Genomic DNA, 17,142 nt, shown 5'->3' on the forward strand with positions numbered 1-17,142 from the left:
TGTCTCTTTTAATATAACATTCACTCATATTAAAAACACCAGAGAACATAGGTATAAAGGGAGCTGTACTTAAAATAATAACCAATATCTATCTAAAACCTACAACAAACATTATTTGTAATCAAGAGAACTTGGATGCATTCCCACTAAGATGAGAGGTAAAACAAGGGTGCCCATAATCACCACTATTATTCAACATTGTATTAGAAATGTTAACTTTAGCAATAAGAAAAAGAAGCTAAAAAAATTCAAACAAAGGTAATGAGGAATTAAAACTATCACTCTTTGCTGATGATATGATGATATGCTTAGAGAATTCTAGAAAATCATCTAAAAACCTACTGGAAATAATTCACAGCTTTCACAAAGTTGCAGAGTATAAAGTAAACCCACACAATTCATAAGCATTTTTATATCTTACTAACAAAGCCCATCAGCAAGAGATAGAAAGAAAAATTCCATTTAAAGCACTCTAGACAAAACAAAATCACTTGGGTGTCTACCTGTGAAGACAAACCCAGGAATTATACAAATACAATTAGAAAACACTTCTCACATACAGTCAGATCTAAATAATTGGAAAAAATATCTGTTGTTCATGGCTAGAGAGAGTTAATATAATAAAAAAAATGACAGTTCTTCTTAAAGTACACTAAAATGTCAGTATCATACCAATCAAACTTCCAAAAATTATTTTATGTAACTAGAAAAAATAATAACAAAATTCATCTGGAAGAACAAAATGTCAAGAATATCAAGGAATTAATGAAGAAAGTACAAATGACGGTGGCTTAGAAGTGCCAAACCTAAAACTGTATAAAAGTTTAAGTAGCTGTAATCAAAACCATTTGGTACTAGATAAGAAATAGACTGGCTGATCAGTAGAATAGAATAGATACACAAGACACAATAATCAATACTCATAGCAATCTAGTATTTGATAAATCCCCCATATCCAGCTTCTGGAATAAAAATTCAATATTTGACAAAAAATTGCTGAAAAAAACTGGAAAACAATGTCAGAAAAATTGGCATACACCTGCATCTCACATCCTATATCAAAATAATGTCAAAATGGATGTATAATTAGGGCCTAAAGGATGATACCATAAGCAAATTAGGAGAACATGTGTAACTTATCTATAAGATCTTTGGAGAAGGGAAGAATTTATAACTAAAGAAGAAAAAGAGAACATTATGAAAGACAAAATGGATAGCTTGGATAAATTACATTAAAAAGGCTTTAGCATAAATAAAACCAACAGAAACAATATTAAAAGGGAAGTACAAAATTGGGAAAAATCTTTATAAACTCTTTCTGATAAAGGCCTCATTTATGCAATATATAAAAAACTGTCAAATTTATAAGAATACAAGTCATTTCCCAATTGATAAATTGTCAAAGGATCTGAACAAATGATTTTCAGATGATGAAATTAAAGCCATTTATAGTTGTTATGAAAAAAATGATCTAAATCACTATTGTTTAGAGAAATGCAAATCAAAACAATTCTGAGATAACACCTCACACCTTTCAGACTGGCTAAGATGGCAGTAAAAGATATTGATAAATGTTTGAGGGGATTCGGGAAAACTAGAATATCATTGCATTGCTGATGGAGTTTGAAATGATTCCACCGTTCTAGAAAACAAGTTGGAACTATACTATTTGATACTGGCAGAGGCATGCCTGAGTCTGTATACCAAAGAAGACGCAAAGAAGGGAAAAGGGCCTACATGTGCAAAAATTATTTTAGCTGCTGATTTTTGTGATAGCAAAGAATAGGAGAAGGAGTGGATGTCTATCAATTGGGAAATGTCTGAAAAAGCTGTGGTACATGAAGGTAATGGAATATTATTGTTCTATAAAAATTATGAATGAGTTGATTATAGAAAGGCAAATGTGTGATGATCAATTATCAAAGGCTTGGTTTTTGTTGTTGTTTGTTTTGTTTTGTTTTGTTTTGTTTTTTTGTTTGTTTGTTTTTCTCAGTGGTTCAGTGATTTGAAGCAATTCCAATAGCCTTTGGACAGAAAATGCCATTTGCATCCAAAAAAAAAATATCTTAGGAGAATGATGTTCACTTCTTTTTTCTGTGTTTTTTTTATCTCTCCCATGATGTTTCTCTTTTGCTCTAATTTTTCTATCCCAACTTGATTTATAAAACAATGTGTATTTAAAATGAAAACAAATAGGATTGGTAATAGGGGACTAAATAGAAGGAAGAGCAGATTGAAGGAGGTGGTGGTCAGAAGCAATTATCTTCTATTTTAATCCGAAATTCTTGCCTGATTTGTCTGTTTATTATGTTTCTCTCTTATCTGTCATTTTCCCATGAAAATTTCAAATAGATATAAAGGCTTTTCCCTTCTTCACTCCAATTTAAGCAATTGATAACTTTCTCTCTTATCCAGCTTGAAAACGGTTCTCTTCTCAAACAATAAACACCTTTATAACCTTTGTAAACTGTGATTCAACTCTGGCTCATTTTGAATCCTCCCTTTTGGAAGTGGGATTTATTGCATTTTAGCAATTCACAGAGTTTTTTTTGCTTAACAATTAATTGGTTTCAACAGTTTTATTTCAAAGAAATAACAAGAATAAGGAACAATAATAAATAATATATAATACATATATTAACATATATAATATACAATATAAATAATAAACATTCTAAATTTGCAAGAAAGTTTTCTATATTTGAAATTACATAGTCAATAGATCAGTAAGTAATGAAGCTAGATATAAGGAGATTTTGGGGGGAAATATAGTGACAAAGTAGAAACATTGGGTGTTCAAAATATACTGTTAAATTGATACAAATTAGGGATTAATTAAAAGGAATAACTATACCAAAAAAGTTTTCCTTCCTTTGGTCTAGTTATTTCTTTTAATTAACCCCTGTGAAGATCGTGTATTTTTAAATCAGCAGGAGTCAGGAATTCAGGTTAGGGGAAAATCGTCAGTCTTTATTCTTAGTGAAGAAGGATTGGAGGTGGAAGAGAATCGGCAATGGCAATGTATGCAGCTGAGTCAAGAAGCTAACTCGACCAGCAGCCACACAACCAGCAGCTTGGAGTCTCAAACCCAGGCCCAATCTCTCCCAGCTTCTCTTCCTGTCTCTCTCTCTGCCTCCACCCACCAAAATCGTCATTTCCTATACAACACATCAGGACTTGCACGGAGAGTGGGCAGGGACCATTCTTTATCCAATCATGTATATTAATAGAGTATAACCCAATTACTATTTAGCCTCACGTATTTGGGACCTCAGTGCATCAACTCAAACCTCAGCCCATTACAAACCCCTAATTTGTTTCTTGAAATACAAGAGTATGTTTTGGAGAGGGAAAGAAAAGCTTACTGTAAGAAAAGATCCTTTTAGGTATTCCAGTGTTCTTTTAAGGTATATTCTTCAGAAAATGAGATCCAGAGATGAGATGAGCTGTGTGCAGCTTTCAAACAACATTTACTAGACAAAATCTGACATTTCAACTATCATCACTGTTCACTTCATACTATTAAAGTTTAGTGAGAAGTCCTGGCAGCAAACCAATAGCAAAATCCAAAGCAGAAAGTACTTCTAACTATCTTTGCAGTCTCTACACTGATGAAGAAAGGCACAAACCCAATGAACTAATAAATCTTCTTGATTTCTATAATCATAATATATAGGACAACTTTATTAAAGTAAAGTAAATCAGCCTTCTGATTAATTCTTGATGTTCTCTACCACAAAATATTTTAAAATCCCTTGCTCCTCAAAATTACTGTGCATTTGTTGTATAATATAATTATTTTGCATATCCATATAAAATGTTTCTCAAAAACAAGGACTGTTTCTTTTTTATTATAGATATCTAGCATATATATATATATATATATATATATACACATATATGTGTATATACTACAAATACACAAAAGATTTATGCTGCCTCTAGTGTATGCAATTCCTGGTGAGAGAACATCTTCCACAAAAATGACAACTTATTGTGAATCCTGGATATTTGTCTGAAGCTATTAAGAGATTAACTAATTTAATACAGATTAAGTAAACAGCTAAAACAAATCAGAGAAGGGAATTGAGCTCAGATTTTCTTAACTCCAAATCCAAGATTCTATACAACATATTTCATCAGTATAGAAATTTGTCTCAAATTATATTTCTTATCAGATTATTGGTAAAAACAGATTATCAAGTTTTTGTCATTAAAATATTAACTATGTATATTTGTGTACAGAAAGATAATTTTACAATTTTCCTGACTTTCATTCATATTTTGCTTTGACCAAGAATATATTCACATATTTTGCCAAAAATTCTGCTAAAATATGATTCTCATTGGACATTGATATTTTTTCAATCTAATCTGTATAAATTGGCATTTTAGGATGGTTTACATGTGCATTTCTCTAGTTCTGAGAAGCAAAATTCTATTGACTTAATTTTATTTGTTCCCTTATAACTTATTTGTGTTTTTGCTTCTTTATTGGTGTGGATGCATTTTTAATCTAATGCATGTAATTATTTATAATTATAGATTTTTTTTTTAGAAATATCCACTGTAAAACTTTTAAAATAATTTTCTTTATTATTTGAAGTTTATATTTTTATTATTTTGTAGAAGTATTTATAATTTCACTGTCATTGTAAAATTTAATTATAATTTTGAATTATCTTCTACCCTTAAAAATTAGGGAAAATCTATCTGACATCATTTGAAAATATAGCTACTGATTCATACAACATATTGCTAATGAGTAGTGCTAGTCCTAATTAAACAAGCTTTGTTTTAGACTATATTTTCATGTGAAATTTGCTTTTACTTTAATTATGTTGTTTGAAGTGTTCATTAAAATAAATATGTTGTATTATATGTATTTCAAGCCCTATTTGTTTCTCAAGGGCCCTCTTTCTAAGCTCGATAATTATCCAAATTTTACTGGGTATATCAATGTTGTGAATTCACAACACACGTTAAAATATAGTTACTTAAAGTAGATCTTGAAAATAGGAAAAAAATTAAAAAGTGTTTTAAAAAATTACACTGGTGGGAGATGGTTTCTCACAAACCCTTCTAAATGCTTTTAAATAATGATGCTTAACAAATATTAGAATAGCAGAACCCATAAAAAGGCAGAGTGAAAGAACAATTTAGCCCAAGTTTACTTAGAAGTTCATCAGTAAAGATCTATTGCATGCTCATTACAGTCCAGGACACACCACCTTAACCTTACCTGAAGACAACTGAATAAGTAACAGCAGTGGTGACTCCACATCTCTCTGTCCACAGATCTCAAAGAAAACTTTGAAAGTCAGTAGAAAAGATATGTTGAACCTGGGAGAGTGGAGTAGAGTGCAATACTGGCTTTATCATTACAGCCACAGCCCAAACAAATCTGGATCAAGCCTGGGAGCCATGAAGTCAGCATCTGGAGTGGCTGCTTTTGAAGCTTTCAGCTCAAAGATGGTAAGGGATTTTTTTTTTTTTTTTGATATTACACAGGGAGGACTCAGTTGCTTTGCCCATACTCATATCCATGTCATAATGCTAGGTGGCAATACCAGGGTAAGAAGGAATAGGAGCACAGCAGTGTTTGCTACCATAGTGGAGTGGGCTCATTAACCACAGTTTGAAGGCAGAAAAGTGTACTTTTGGTTTCTCACAGACAAAAGAAAAGGTTAGGATACTAACAAAAACATCATTCCTTAGGTCAAGCCATCTTGGAAAAACTGAAAATGTACAGGTTTCTAAAATAATGTTGAAAGCAGATGAAAAATACACCCAAATGATTGGGACAAAAGCAGAGCCCTACTTTAGAAAATAGTTAATAATCAAGTAATAGACAGGGGCAATTAGCAAACAAGAGAAAAATGTAATTTTGACCATAGACCATAGAAAATTGCTATGGTGAAAATGAAGATCAAAAGGGGGTGGAGCAAAATGGCTAAGAAGACATGCTTCATTCTGAGCTTCCCTTCTACCCTCATCAATGATTACAAAATTAAGTCTCTGAAATAGTGCTTGACTAGTAGAATCCATGAATATTGGGAGTACAACAAATTATTAGGAGAAGAAAATCTTGAAGATCACAAGAAAAGGTCTGTCTTGATCAGGCAGGAGGAGGCAAGTGCAGGCAGGGAGGCAGAACATGGAGGTTAGCACATGCTGAGCAGACCAGGGGCAGGATGCAGTCTCAGCAGGTGGAGATTTTGCAGGGAGGACTCTACCACTGCTTGGCTGCTCTGCTTTTGTTGCAAAGCAGTAGATCAGCAAAGGAAATTACACAAATGCAAAAGGTACAGTGTACCCCAAAACGTCAGACTTTTACAGGACCTCACCACACCTACCCAGTACTTGGAGTGACTAAGACAGAAGAACAGTACAGCTGCACCCCATAGCATGGCCTCTCATCCCAGGGCAGTCACACTTCCACAGCATGGCCACTCTTCTGCAGCATGGCCACTCTTCCATAGTGTGGCTGCTCTTCACATCTTGTCACAGGACAGCCACCATCCATTGTCATCTGACCCCGTTTTGTAAAGGAGCTGGGAACCCTCCTTGCCCTAAAGGCATACCACAAGTTTTTTTTTTTTTTTTTTTTTTTTTTTTAATGAGTTAAAAAAGAGAACAGATTTCCAATAGTGAGGAGATTAATATATACAGTTTCCAGACAGAATTGTAAAGGAGGAAATAACCTGGTCCCCATCACACAAGACTTCTTCTAGAAGAAATTAAAAAAAAAAAAGATCTTATAAGAGAGGTAGAAGAAAAATGGGGAAAGAAAAGAGAAACTCTGCAAAAGAATATGGAAAAGACATATAATTCATTAAAAAAACATTTGGGGAAAAAAAGCAACTCCCTGAAATGTAAAATGGAAAAGGTAAAGAACTCCCAGAGAACCAGAATGCATGAATTGGAAAAGATAAAGAACTCCCAGGAAAGTGGGATTTGTGAATAGGAAAAAGAAAATCTCATTAAAAAATTGTGAAATGTGAAAAAGAATTCCATAGAACAACAACAAAAAAAAAAAACCTCATTTAATAACTCAATTAGACATATACAAAAAGAAGTAAAAAAGTAAATGAAGAAAGTAACTCATTAAAAGAAAGAACTTTATAAATGGAACTGAATGATTCATTGAAACATCAAGAATCAGTCAAGTAAAACCAAAAAAATAGAAAAAATGTTAAATATTTTATGGAAAAACAACAGACCTAGAAAACAGATATAGGAGAGATAATCTAAGAATTATTTGGCTCCCTCAAAACCATAATAAAAAAAAAAAGAGCTTAGACACTATTTTCCAGGAAATCATCAAAGAGAAATGGCCAGATGTAATAGAATTCAAAGGTAAAATAGGCATTGAAAGAATTCATCAAACACTTTCTGGAAGAGACCCAAAATAAAAACTCCAAAGAATGTTGTGGCTAAATTTTAGAACTATCAGACGAAGAAAAAATATTACAAGAAGCCAGAAAAAAAATTCAAATATCAAGAAGCCACAATAGGGATTACTCAGGATCTAGCAGCTTCCCCATTAAAGGAATAAAAGGCCTGGAATCTGATATTCTAAAAGGCAAAAGAACTGGGAATCCAGCCAAGAATAAACTACCCAGCTAAGCTGAGCATTTTCTTTCAGGGAAGAAAACAGACATTCAATGAAACAGGTTAATTCAATTTATTCCTGATAGAAAAAAGAAAAAAAAAAAAAAACAGAGGTAAATGAAAAAAAAAAATTGACCTCCAAATATAGGACTCAAGAGAAGCATAAAAAGATGAAAAGAACTCTTTAAAACTGTATTTCTGTTTTCAACATTTATAAAGAGTGAGTGTATAATTTGATTTTACTGTTATAATATAAACAAGGGAAATTAGAAGTGGAAATGGGATTGGATCAGAAAAAAGGAGAAGTGGAGATAAAAAGAGGGAAATTACATCTCACAAAGAGTCAAGGGAAACCTATCATATCTGAGGGAATTAAGCGGGGGGAAACATTGTGTAAATCTTACTCTCATCATATTTGGGCTAAAAGAGAAAATTAGACATATTTGGTTTACAAAGAAATTTCTCTCACCTAATTAAAAAGTGGGAGAGAAAAAGGGAAAAGGAAAAGGGTATGCTAAATAGAAAGGAATACAGAAATAATAAGGAAAAAATATGCCAAAAGGGGGAGGATTCTAAGGAGGAGGGAGGGATTCTAAAGCAGGAGTGCTGCATGAGGAAAGTCGTGCCCATAAGTTTAATACTGGGGAGGAGGGTAAGGAGGAAAAAATATATATATATATATATATATATATATATATATATATATATATATATATATATATATATAATCTGGAGATAATAAGATGGCAGGAATACAGAATTAGTATTTTTAGTCATAAATGTGAATGGGATGAACTCTCCCATAAAGCAGAGGCAGATAGCAAACTGGATCAAAAGTGAGAATCCTACAATATGTTGTTTACAGGAAACACATTTAAAGCATGGTGATACATACAGCATAAAGGTGAAAGACTGGAGTAGAATCTATTATACTGCAGGTAAAGTTAAAAAAAATGGATAAACATCCTTACCTCAGATCAAGCAAAAGCAAAAATTGATCTCATTAAAAGAGATAATGAAAGAAACTATAACTTGCTAAAGGGTAGCATAGATAATGAAGCAATAACAATACTAATCATATATGCACCAAGTATTATAGCTTGTAAATTCCTAAAAGTTAAGAGAACTGAAAGAAGAAATAGATGGGAAAACTATAAGAGTGGGGGATGTCAACTTTCAACTTTAAGAATTAGAACAAATCAAACCACAAAACACATAAGAAAGAAATTTAAAAAGTAAATAGAATAATAGAAAAGTTGGGTATGATAGATCATTGAAGAAAACTGAATAGAGACAGAAAGGAGTACACTTTCTTCTCAGCAGTTCATAGAACCTATAAAATATTTGTTGTGGTTTTCCTTGGAGAGGCAGCCTTAGTCTCAGTTGAAATCAATAATTACTCTATTATCACAGGCAGCTGGTAAAAATGCAAATGTTTATTTCTCCTTACAAATTAGCCCGGTTAGTTGAGGCCTATCTCTCTGCCTGGCTCCAAGAGATCTTGGAGCTTTGTCCTTGGCTTCTGCTTCTGCTTTCTTCAGCCTCCAGCCAGCTCCGACTTGTGGCTTCTCAATCTCCAGTCTGTGGTGAGTAGTCTTTTCTTCCAGAGTGTTCTGTCTCAGAGCCCTGTTGATGTTCAGAGAAATTCCTTTTCGCTCCAAGAGCTTCCTTCATTTATGTGATCTCCCAAAGATTAACTCCACCTTCTGGAGGGAGAGGGATTCTGGGTTATCTCCCAGAGTACTCTCTGGTCCTGAGAGAGGTGTGAATTCAGACTAAGCCAGCCCTGAATTCTCGTGTGAACTCCATTGAGTACTTAGATACTTGAGCTCTCTAAAGGTGTGAACACAAGCATTGTTCAATCAGTTCCACTTAGTATCTTGTTTCAAGTTCTGGCTCAAAATAACTCTAAGATTAAATTAACTCCAATGTCTTTAACACTTTGTAAAGAAATGTCTTAACACTTTAGTAAAGATTCCAACAAATATTGACCGTATATTAAGATATAAAGACCTCAAAATTAAATGTAGAAAGGTAGAAACAGTAAATGCATTCTTTTCAGATCACAATGCAATAAAAAACTATGTTCTAAAAAAACAAGAGGAAAATAGACCCCAAAGTAATTAAAAACAAAATAATCTCATCCTAAAGAAACAATGGGTGAAACAGCAAATCATAGACGCAATTAAAAATTTCACCCAAGAGAATGAAAATAATGAGACAACATACCAAAATGTGTGGGAAGCAGCCAAATAAGTAAGAAGGGGAAATTTCATATCTCTGGAGGCTTACTTGAATGAAATAGAAAAAGAGATCAATGAACTGGGCTTGAAACTTAAAAAGTTAGAAAAAGAGCAAATTAAATACCCCCAATCAAATATGAAACTTGAAATTCTAAAATTAAACGGAGAAATTAATAAAATTGAAAGTAAAAAACACATTGAATTAATAAATAAAACTGAATTAGTTTTATGAAAAAACCAACAAAATAGATTAACATTTGGTAAATTTGATTAGAAAAAAAGAAAGAGGAAAATCAAATTTTTAATCTTAAAAATGAAAAGGGAGAACTATCCACTAATGAAGAGGAAAAATTAGGAGTTATTTTGCCCAATTTTATGCCAGTAAATTTGATAACCTAAGTGAAATGGATGACTACCTTCAAAAATAGCCTGCCCAGATTAACAGAGGAGGAAGTAAATAGCTTAAATAGTCCCATTTCAGAAAAAGAAATAGAACAAGCTATTAATCAACTCCCTAAGAAAAAATCCCCAGGATCAGATGGATTTGCATGTGAATTCTATCAAACATCTAAACAACAATTAACTCCAATGTTATCTGAACTATTTGAAAAAATAGGAAATGAAGGACTCCTACCAAATACCTTTTTATGACACAGATATGGCACTGATACGTAAACCAGGTAACTTGAAAACAGACAAAAAAATTGTAGACCAATCTCCCTAGTGATTATTGATGCAAAAATGTTAAATAAAATATTAGCAAAAAGATTACAGAAAATCATCCCCAGGAAAATACACCATGACAAAATAGGATTTACACCAGGAATGAAGAGCTGGTTCAATATTAGGAAACCTATTAGCATGATTGACTATATCAATAATGAAATTAACAAAAAACATATAATCATCTCAATAGATGCAGAAAAAACATATGACAAAATAAAAAATCCATTCCTATTAAAAACACTTGAGTGCATAGGAATAACTCAACTTCCTTAAAATAGTCAGTAGCATGTATTTAAAACCATCAGTAAGCATCATATCTAACGGGGATAAACTGGAACCAATCCCAATAAGATCAGGAGTGAAACAAGGTTGCCCACTGTCACCATTACTATTCAACATAGTATTAGAAATGCTTTCTTTGTCAATAAGAGTTGAGAAAGAGATTAAAGGAATTAGAGTAGGTAATGGGAAAACCTAATTATCACTCTTTGCAGATGATATGATGCTATACTTAGAGAACCCCAGAGATTTTACTAAAAAGCAATTAGAAATAATCCACAACTTTAGCAAAGTTGCAGGATAAAAAATAAATCCACATAAATCATCAGCATTCTTACATATCATTAACAAAATCAAACAGCTAGAGATACAAAAAAAAATTCCATTTAAAATAAGTGTCGATAATATGAAATATTTGGAAATCTATTTGCTAAGAGAAAGTCAGGAACTATATGAGAAAAACTACTAAACACTTTACATGCAAATAAAGTCAGATTTAACCAACTGCAAAAAAATGTTAAATGCTCTTGGATAGGTCAAACGAATATAATAAAGATGACAATACTACCTAAACTACTATTTATTTACTGCTTTACCAATCAGAATCCCCAAAAAACTATTTTAATGACCTAGAAAAAATAACAACAAAATTCATCTGGAAAAACAAAAAGTCAAGACTTTCAAGGGAACTAATGAGAAAAAAAAATCAAATGAAGGTGGCCAACTGAATAAGATCTAAAACTATATTATAAAGCAGCAGTTACCAAAACCATTTAGTATTAGCTAAGAAATAGTCTAGTTGATCAGTGGAATAGGTTAGATTCAAAGGACAAAATAGTTAATAAGTTCAATAATCTAGTGTTTGACAAACCCAAAGACCCCAGCTTTTGGGATAAGAATTCACTGGTTGAGAAAAGCTGCTTGGAAAACTGGAAATTAGTATAGCAGAAACTGAGCATTGACCTACACACATAACACCATACACCAAGATAAGATCAAAATGGGTTCATGATCTAGACATAAAGCATGAGATTATAAGTAAATTAGAACAACATAGGATAGTATACCTCTCAAAGATGTGAAAAAGGAGGGAATTTGTGACCAAAAAGAACTACAGATAATTATTGATCACAAAGTGGCAAATTTTAATTATATCAAGTTAAAAAGCCTTTGTACAAACAAAACTAATGCAGACAACATTAGAGAGGAAGCAGTAAATTGGGAAAACATCTTTACAGTTAAAGGTTCTAAAGAAGGCATCATTTCCAAAATATATAGAGAAATGATTCAAATTATAAGAAATCAAGCCATTCTCCAATTGATAAATGATCAAAGAAGGTGACCATCAATTCTTAGATGATGAAATCGAAACTTTCTAGCCATATGAAAAGATGCTCCAAATCATTATTCATCAGAGAAATGCAAATTAAGACAATTCTGAGATACCACAAAACACCTCTTAGATTGACTAGGATGACAAGAAAAGACAATGATGAATGTTGGAGGGGTTGTGGGAAAATTGGAACACTGATATATTATTGGTGGAATTGTGAATGCATCCAACTGGAGTGTAATTTGGAACTATGGTCAAAAAGTTATCAAACTATGCATACCCTTTGATCCAGTAGTATCCCAAAGAGATCTTAAAGAAGGGAAAGGGACACATATGTGCAAAAATGTTTGTGGCAGCTCTCTTTGTAGTGGCTAGAAACTGGAAAATGAATGGATGCCCATCAATTGGAGAATGACTGAATAAACTGTGGTATTTGAATGTTATGGAATATTATTGTTCTGTAAGAAATGACCAACAGGACGATTTCAGAAAGGCCTGGAGTGACTTACATGAACTGATGCTGAATGAAATGAGCAAAACTAAAAGATCATCATATACTTCAACAATAACACTTTATGATGATCAATTCTGATGGACGTGGCTCTCTTCAACAATGAGATGAACCAAAATCAGTTCTGATCATTCAATAATGAAGAGAATCAGTTACACCCAGAGAAAGAACTATGGGAAATGAGTGTGGACCACAACATAGCATTTGCACTCCTTCTGTTTTTGTCAGCTTGCATTTTTTATTTCCTTCCCAGGTTGTTTTTACCTTCTGAATCCAATTTTTCTTGTGCAACAAGAGAACTATACAGTTCTACACACATGCACTGTATCTAGGAATATACTTTAATATATTTAACATATATTCGTCTACCTGCCATCTAGGGGAGAGAGTGGGAGAAGGAGGTGAAAAGTTGGAACAGAAGGTTTTGCAAGGGATAATACTGAAAAATTATCCATGCATATGTCTTTTAAATAAAAAGCTATTTTAAAAGACTATATAAAAATAAAATAAAAATAAAAATCTACCCTTTAGAAAACAATAAAAAAGTAAAAGTTCCCAGATCCAAAGCCTCTAAGAAAAACATAAATTGGTTGCAGGCTCAATGGAATAGTTCAAAAAAGATTTTGAAAATCAAATGAGAGAGGTAGAGGAAAAGGTAGAAAAAGAAATGAGAATGATGTAAGAAAGCAACACCTTCACAAAGGACACACACACACACACACACACACACACACACAATTAAAGAAATCAGACTGGGTTAAATTTTATAAATAAATAAATAGAAAAAGCCAAGGAGAAGACTGATTTAAAAAGCAGAATTGGATAAAAAGATAAAAAGGCATGAAAATTAACTGAAGAAAAGACTTCTTCAAATAGAATTGGCCAAATGGGAGAAGATGTATAAATTTTACTGAAGAAAATAATTCCTTAAAAATGAAAATTAAGCATTTTGAAACTAATTATTTTATGAGAAATCAAGTAACAATAAAACAAAATCTAGAGTATATATATATATATATATATATATATATATATATATGAATTAACATGAAGTATCTCATTGGAAAACACACACACACACACACACACACACACACACACAAAACTGGAAAATCAATCCAAGAGTTTACTATTGATTGGACTACCTGTAAGCATGATAAAAAATATTTTACTAATCAGCTTTAAGAAATTACCCTTTCTGTTGGATGCCCTGGAGAATTTTGTTGGGAAACTAGAAGAACTCGAGCAGCTTCCTGATTCTTCTCTGCCATCTAGGCTCAACTCCCAGGAAGTAGTTTCTAGGAAAGTTTAGTTTTCATGTTGCACCAATTGCTTGATGCTAGGTTCCTTGTGGGGAATAATTTTTTTTGGTCTGGAGATACTTAGTTATTGATGAAAAATAGAAGACTCCTCTGGAGTTTTAGTATATAGAACTTCTGTCTTCAAAGAAATACAGGATACTTTTCATATGCTACTAATTTAATTTTGTAACCTCTGGAAGAGATTTGGTCTTTTCATTAGAAATATTTAAAAGTTCTTCTGGGGGCAGAGCCAAGATGGAGGAGACTATACAGGATTCTCTCACACCTTCTTTACAACTCTCATATTAATTATGAAATCCAGCTTCTGAATTAGCTCTGGACCAGCAGAACCCACAAATATTTGGAGTGTAACAAGAAATTATCAAATAAATCTTCTCTGATATTCTAGAAGGAAAGAGTAAAATAGCAATTATAAGAATCCTCTTAACACCTCCTGAAACAGATCCCAAAATGAAAACAACTAGGCATTTTACAGCCAAATTGCAGATCTCCCAACTCAAGTAGAAAAATTTACAAGCAGCTAGAAAGAAATAATTCAACAATTATGGAAAGAAAATCAAAATAACATAAGATTTAGCAGCTGTTACATCAAAGGATCAGAGCCTAGAAGATAATATTTCAGAGGTCAAAGGAACTAGAATAAAAACAAAGAACTGTCTACTCAAAAATGTGATCAAAATCCTTCAGAGGTAAAATTGAGTATTCAACATAGAGGACTTTAAAGCATTCTTGTTGAAAGGACCAGACCTGACTAGAAAATTTGACTTTCAAATTCATGATTCAAGAGAAGGTTAAAAAGTAAAGAGAAAGAAGAAATATAAGGACCTTAATAAGATTAACCTGTTTATTTATATTCCTATATGGGAAGATGATACTTATAACTCATAAGAACATGTAAAATCTGATTTTACTTCTATAATACAAAAAGAAACTAGAGATGGAACAGGGGAAAAATGGAGGTAAAATGAGGGAAATTACATCTCAGAAAAAGCAAAGCAAACCTATTATAATTGAGGGAAATAAATGAGAGTGATGAATATTGTGTGAATCTTACTCTCATCAGATTTGGCGCAAAAAAAGAGTATTAGATATATTTGATTTCACTGAGAATCTTCTCTCAACTTATAGAAAAGTGGGAGGGAAAAGGTCAAAAGGTGAAAGGTAGGCTAAATAGAAAGAAAATGAGAAATAGTAGGGGAAAAGCATAAGAAAAGGGGAGAGTCTCTAAAGGGGGTTGACTTCTTGAGACAAGTCGTGGTCATAAGTAAAATACTGGGGAGGAGGAAAAGGGGAAAGGAAAAGAGTAAAGTATAATTTGAGATTATAAAGATGGCAGGAAATACAGCATTTGTAGTTTTAACTGTAAATGTGAATGAGGTGGACTCTCCTGTAAAACATAAATGGATAGCAGACTAGATTAAAAGCCAGAATCTTACAATATTTTGTTTACAAGAAGAACATTGAAAGCAAAGCAATACATACAGAGTAAAGGTAAAAGGCTAGAGAAGAATCTATTATGCTTCAGGTGAATTAAAAAAAAAAAAATCAGCGGTAGCCATCCAGCTTTAAGGTCAAGCAAAACCAAAAAGTTTGATTTAATTAAAAGAGATAAGGAAGGAAACTATATCTTGCTAAATGGCACCATAGATAATAAAGCAATATCAATACTAAACATATATGCACCAAGTGGTGTAGCAATTACATTCCTAAAGGATAAGTTAAGATAGTTGCAAGAAGAAATTGCAAAACTATAATAGTGGGAAATCTCAAACTTCCTCTCTCAGAATGAGATAAATCAAATCACAAAATAAATAAGAAAGAAGTAAAAGAGATAAATAGAATACTAGAAGACCTAGATATAGTAGATCTTCGGAGAAAATTTAATGAAGAAAGAAATCAGTACCTATACAAAAAATTGACCATATATTAGGATATAAAGACCTAAAAATCAAATTCAGAAAGGCAAAAAATAGTTACTGCATTTTTTTCCTATCACAATGCAATAAAAATTACATTCAATAAAAGACCAGGGGATAATAGAACAAAAAGTAATTGGAAACAAAATAAGTTCATCCTAAAGAATGAATGGGTGAAACAGCAAATCATAGACACAATCAATAATTTTATCCAAGACAATGACAATAATGAGACAACATACCAAAATTTGTTGAATGCAGCCAAAGTGGGAATAAGGGGAAATTTGAATATCTAGATGCTTACTTGCATAAAATAGAGAAAGAGAAGATCAATGAATTGGGTTTGCAAGTAAAAAAGATAGAAAAAGAACACATTAAAACCCCCCAATCAAATACAAAACTTGAAATTCTAAAAATAAAAGAACAGATCAATAAAATTGAAATTAATAAAAAACTATTGAATTAATAAATAAAATTAAGTGTTGGTTTTATGAGAAACCCAACAAAATAGATAAACCTTTCTTAATTTGATTAGAAAAAGGAAAAAGGGAAATCAAATTGTTAATCTCAAAAATGAAAAGGGAGAACTATCCACCAATGAACAATTATTAGGAGTTACTTTGCCCAACTTTATGGAGGAATACCTGCAGAAATATAGATTGCACATATTAACAGAAGAGGAAATACATTACTTAAATCTTCCCATTTTAGAGAACAAAATAGAACAATGTATTAATCAACTCCCTAAAAAGTCCACAGGAACAGATTGATTTACTTGTGAATTCTATCAAACATTTAAAGATTGATTAATTAACTAATATTATATAAACTATTTGAAAAAATAGGGAATGAAAGACTGCTATGAAATTCCTTTTATGACATAGACATGGTAGTGATACCTAATCCAGATAGAATGAAAACAGAGGGGAAAAAATATAGCCCAACCTCTTTAATGAATATTGATGCAAAAATCTTAGCAAAGAAATTACAGAAAATCATCCCCAGGATAATATACTGTGACCAAGTAGGATTTATACCAGGAATGTGGGGTTGGTTCAATATTAGGAAAACTATTAGCATAATTGACCTTATCAATAAACAAATTAACAAAAAACTTATGCTTATCTCAATAGAAGCAGAAAAAGCATTTCATAAAATCCATCACCCATTCCTAATAAAAACACTAGAGAGTATAGGA

The sequence above is a fragment of the Sarcophilus harrisii genome, chromosome 1 (genome assembly GCF_902635505.1).
Source record: "Sarcophilus harrisii chromosome 1, mSarHar1.11, whole genome shotgun sequence".
NCBI lineage: Eukaryota > Metazoa > Chordata > Mammalia > Dasyuromorphia > Dasyuridae > Sarcophilus > Sarcophilus harrisii.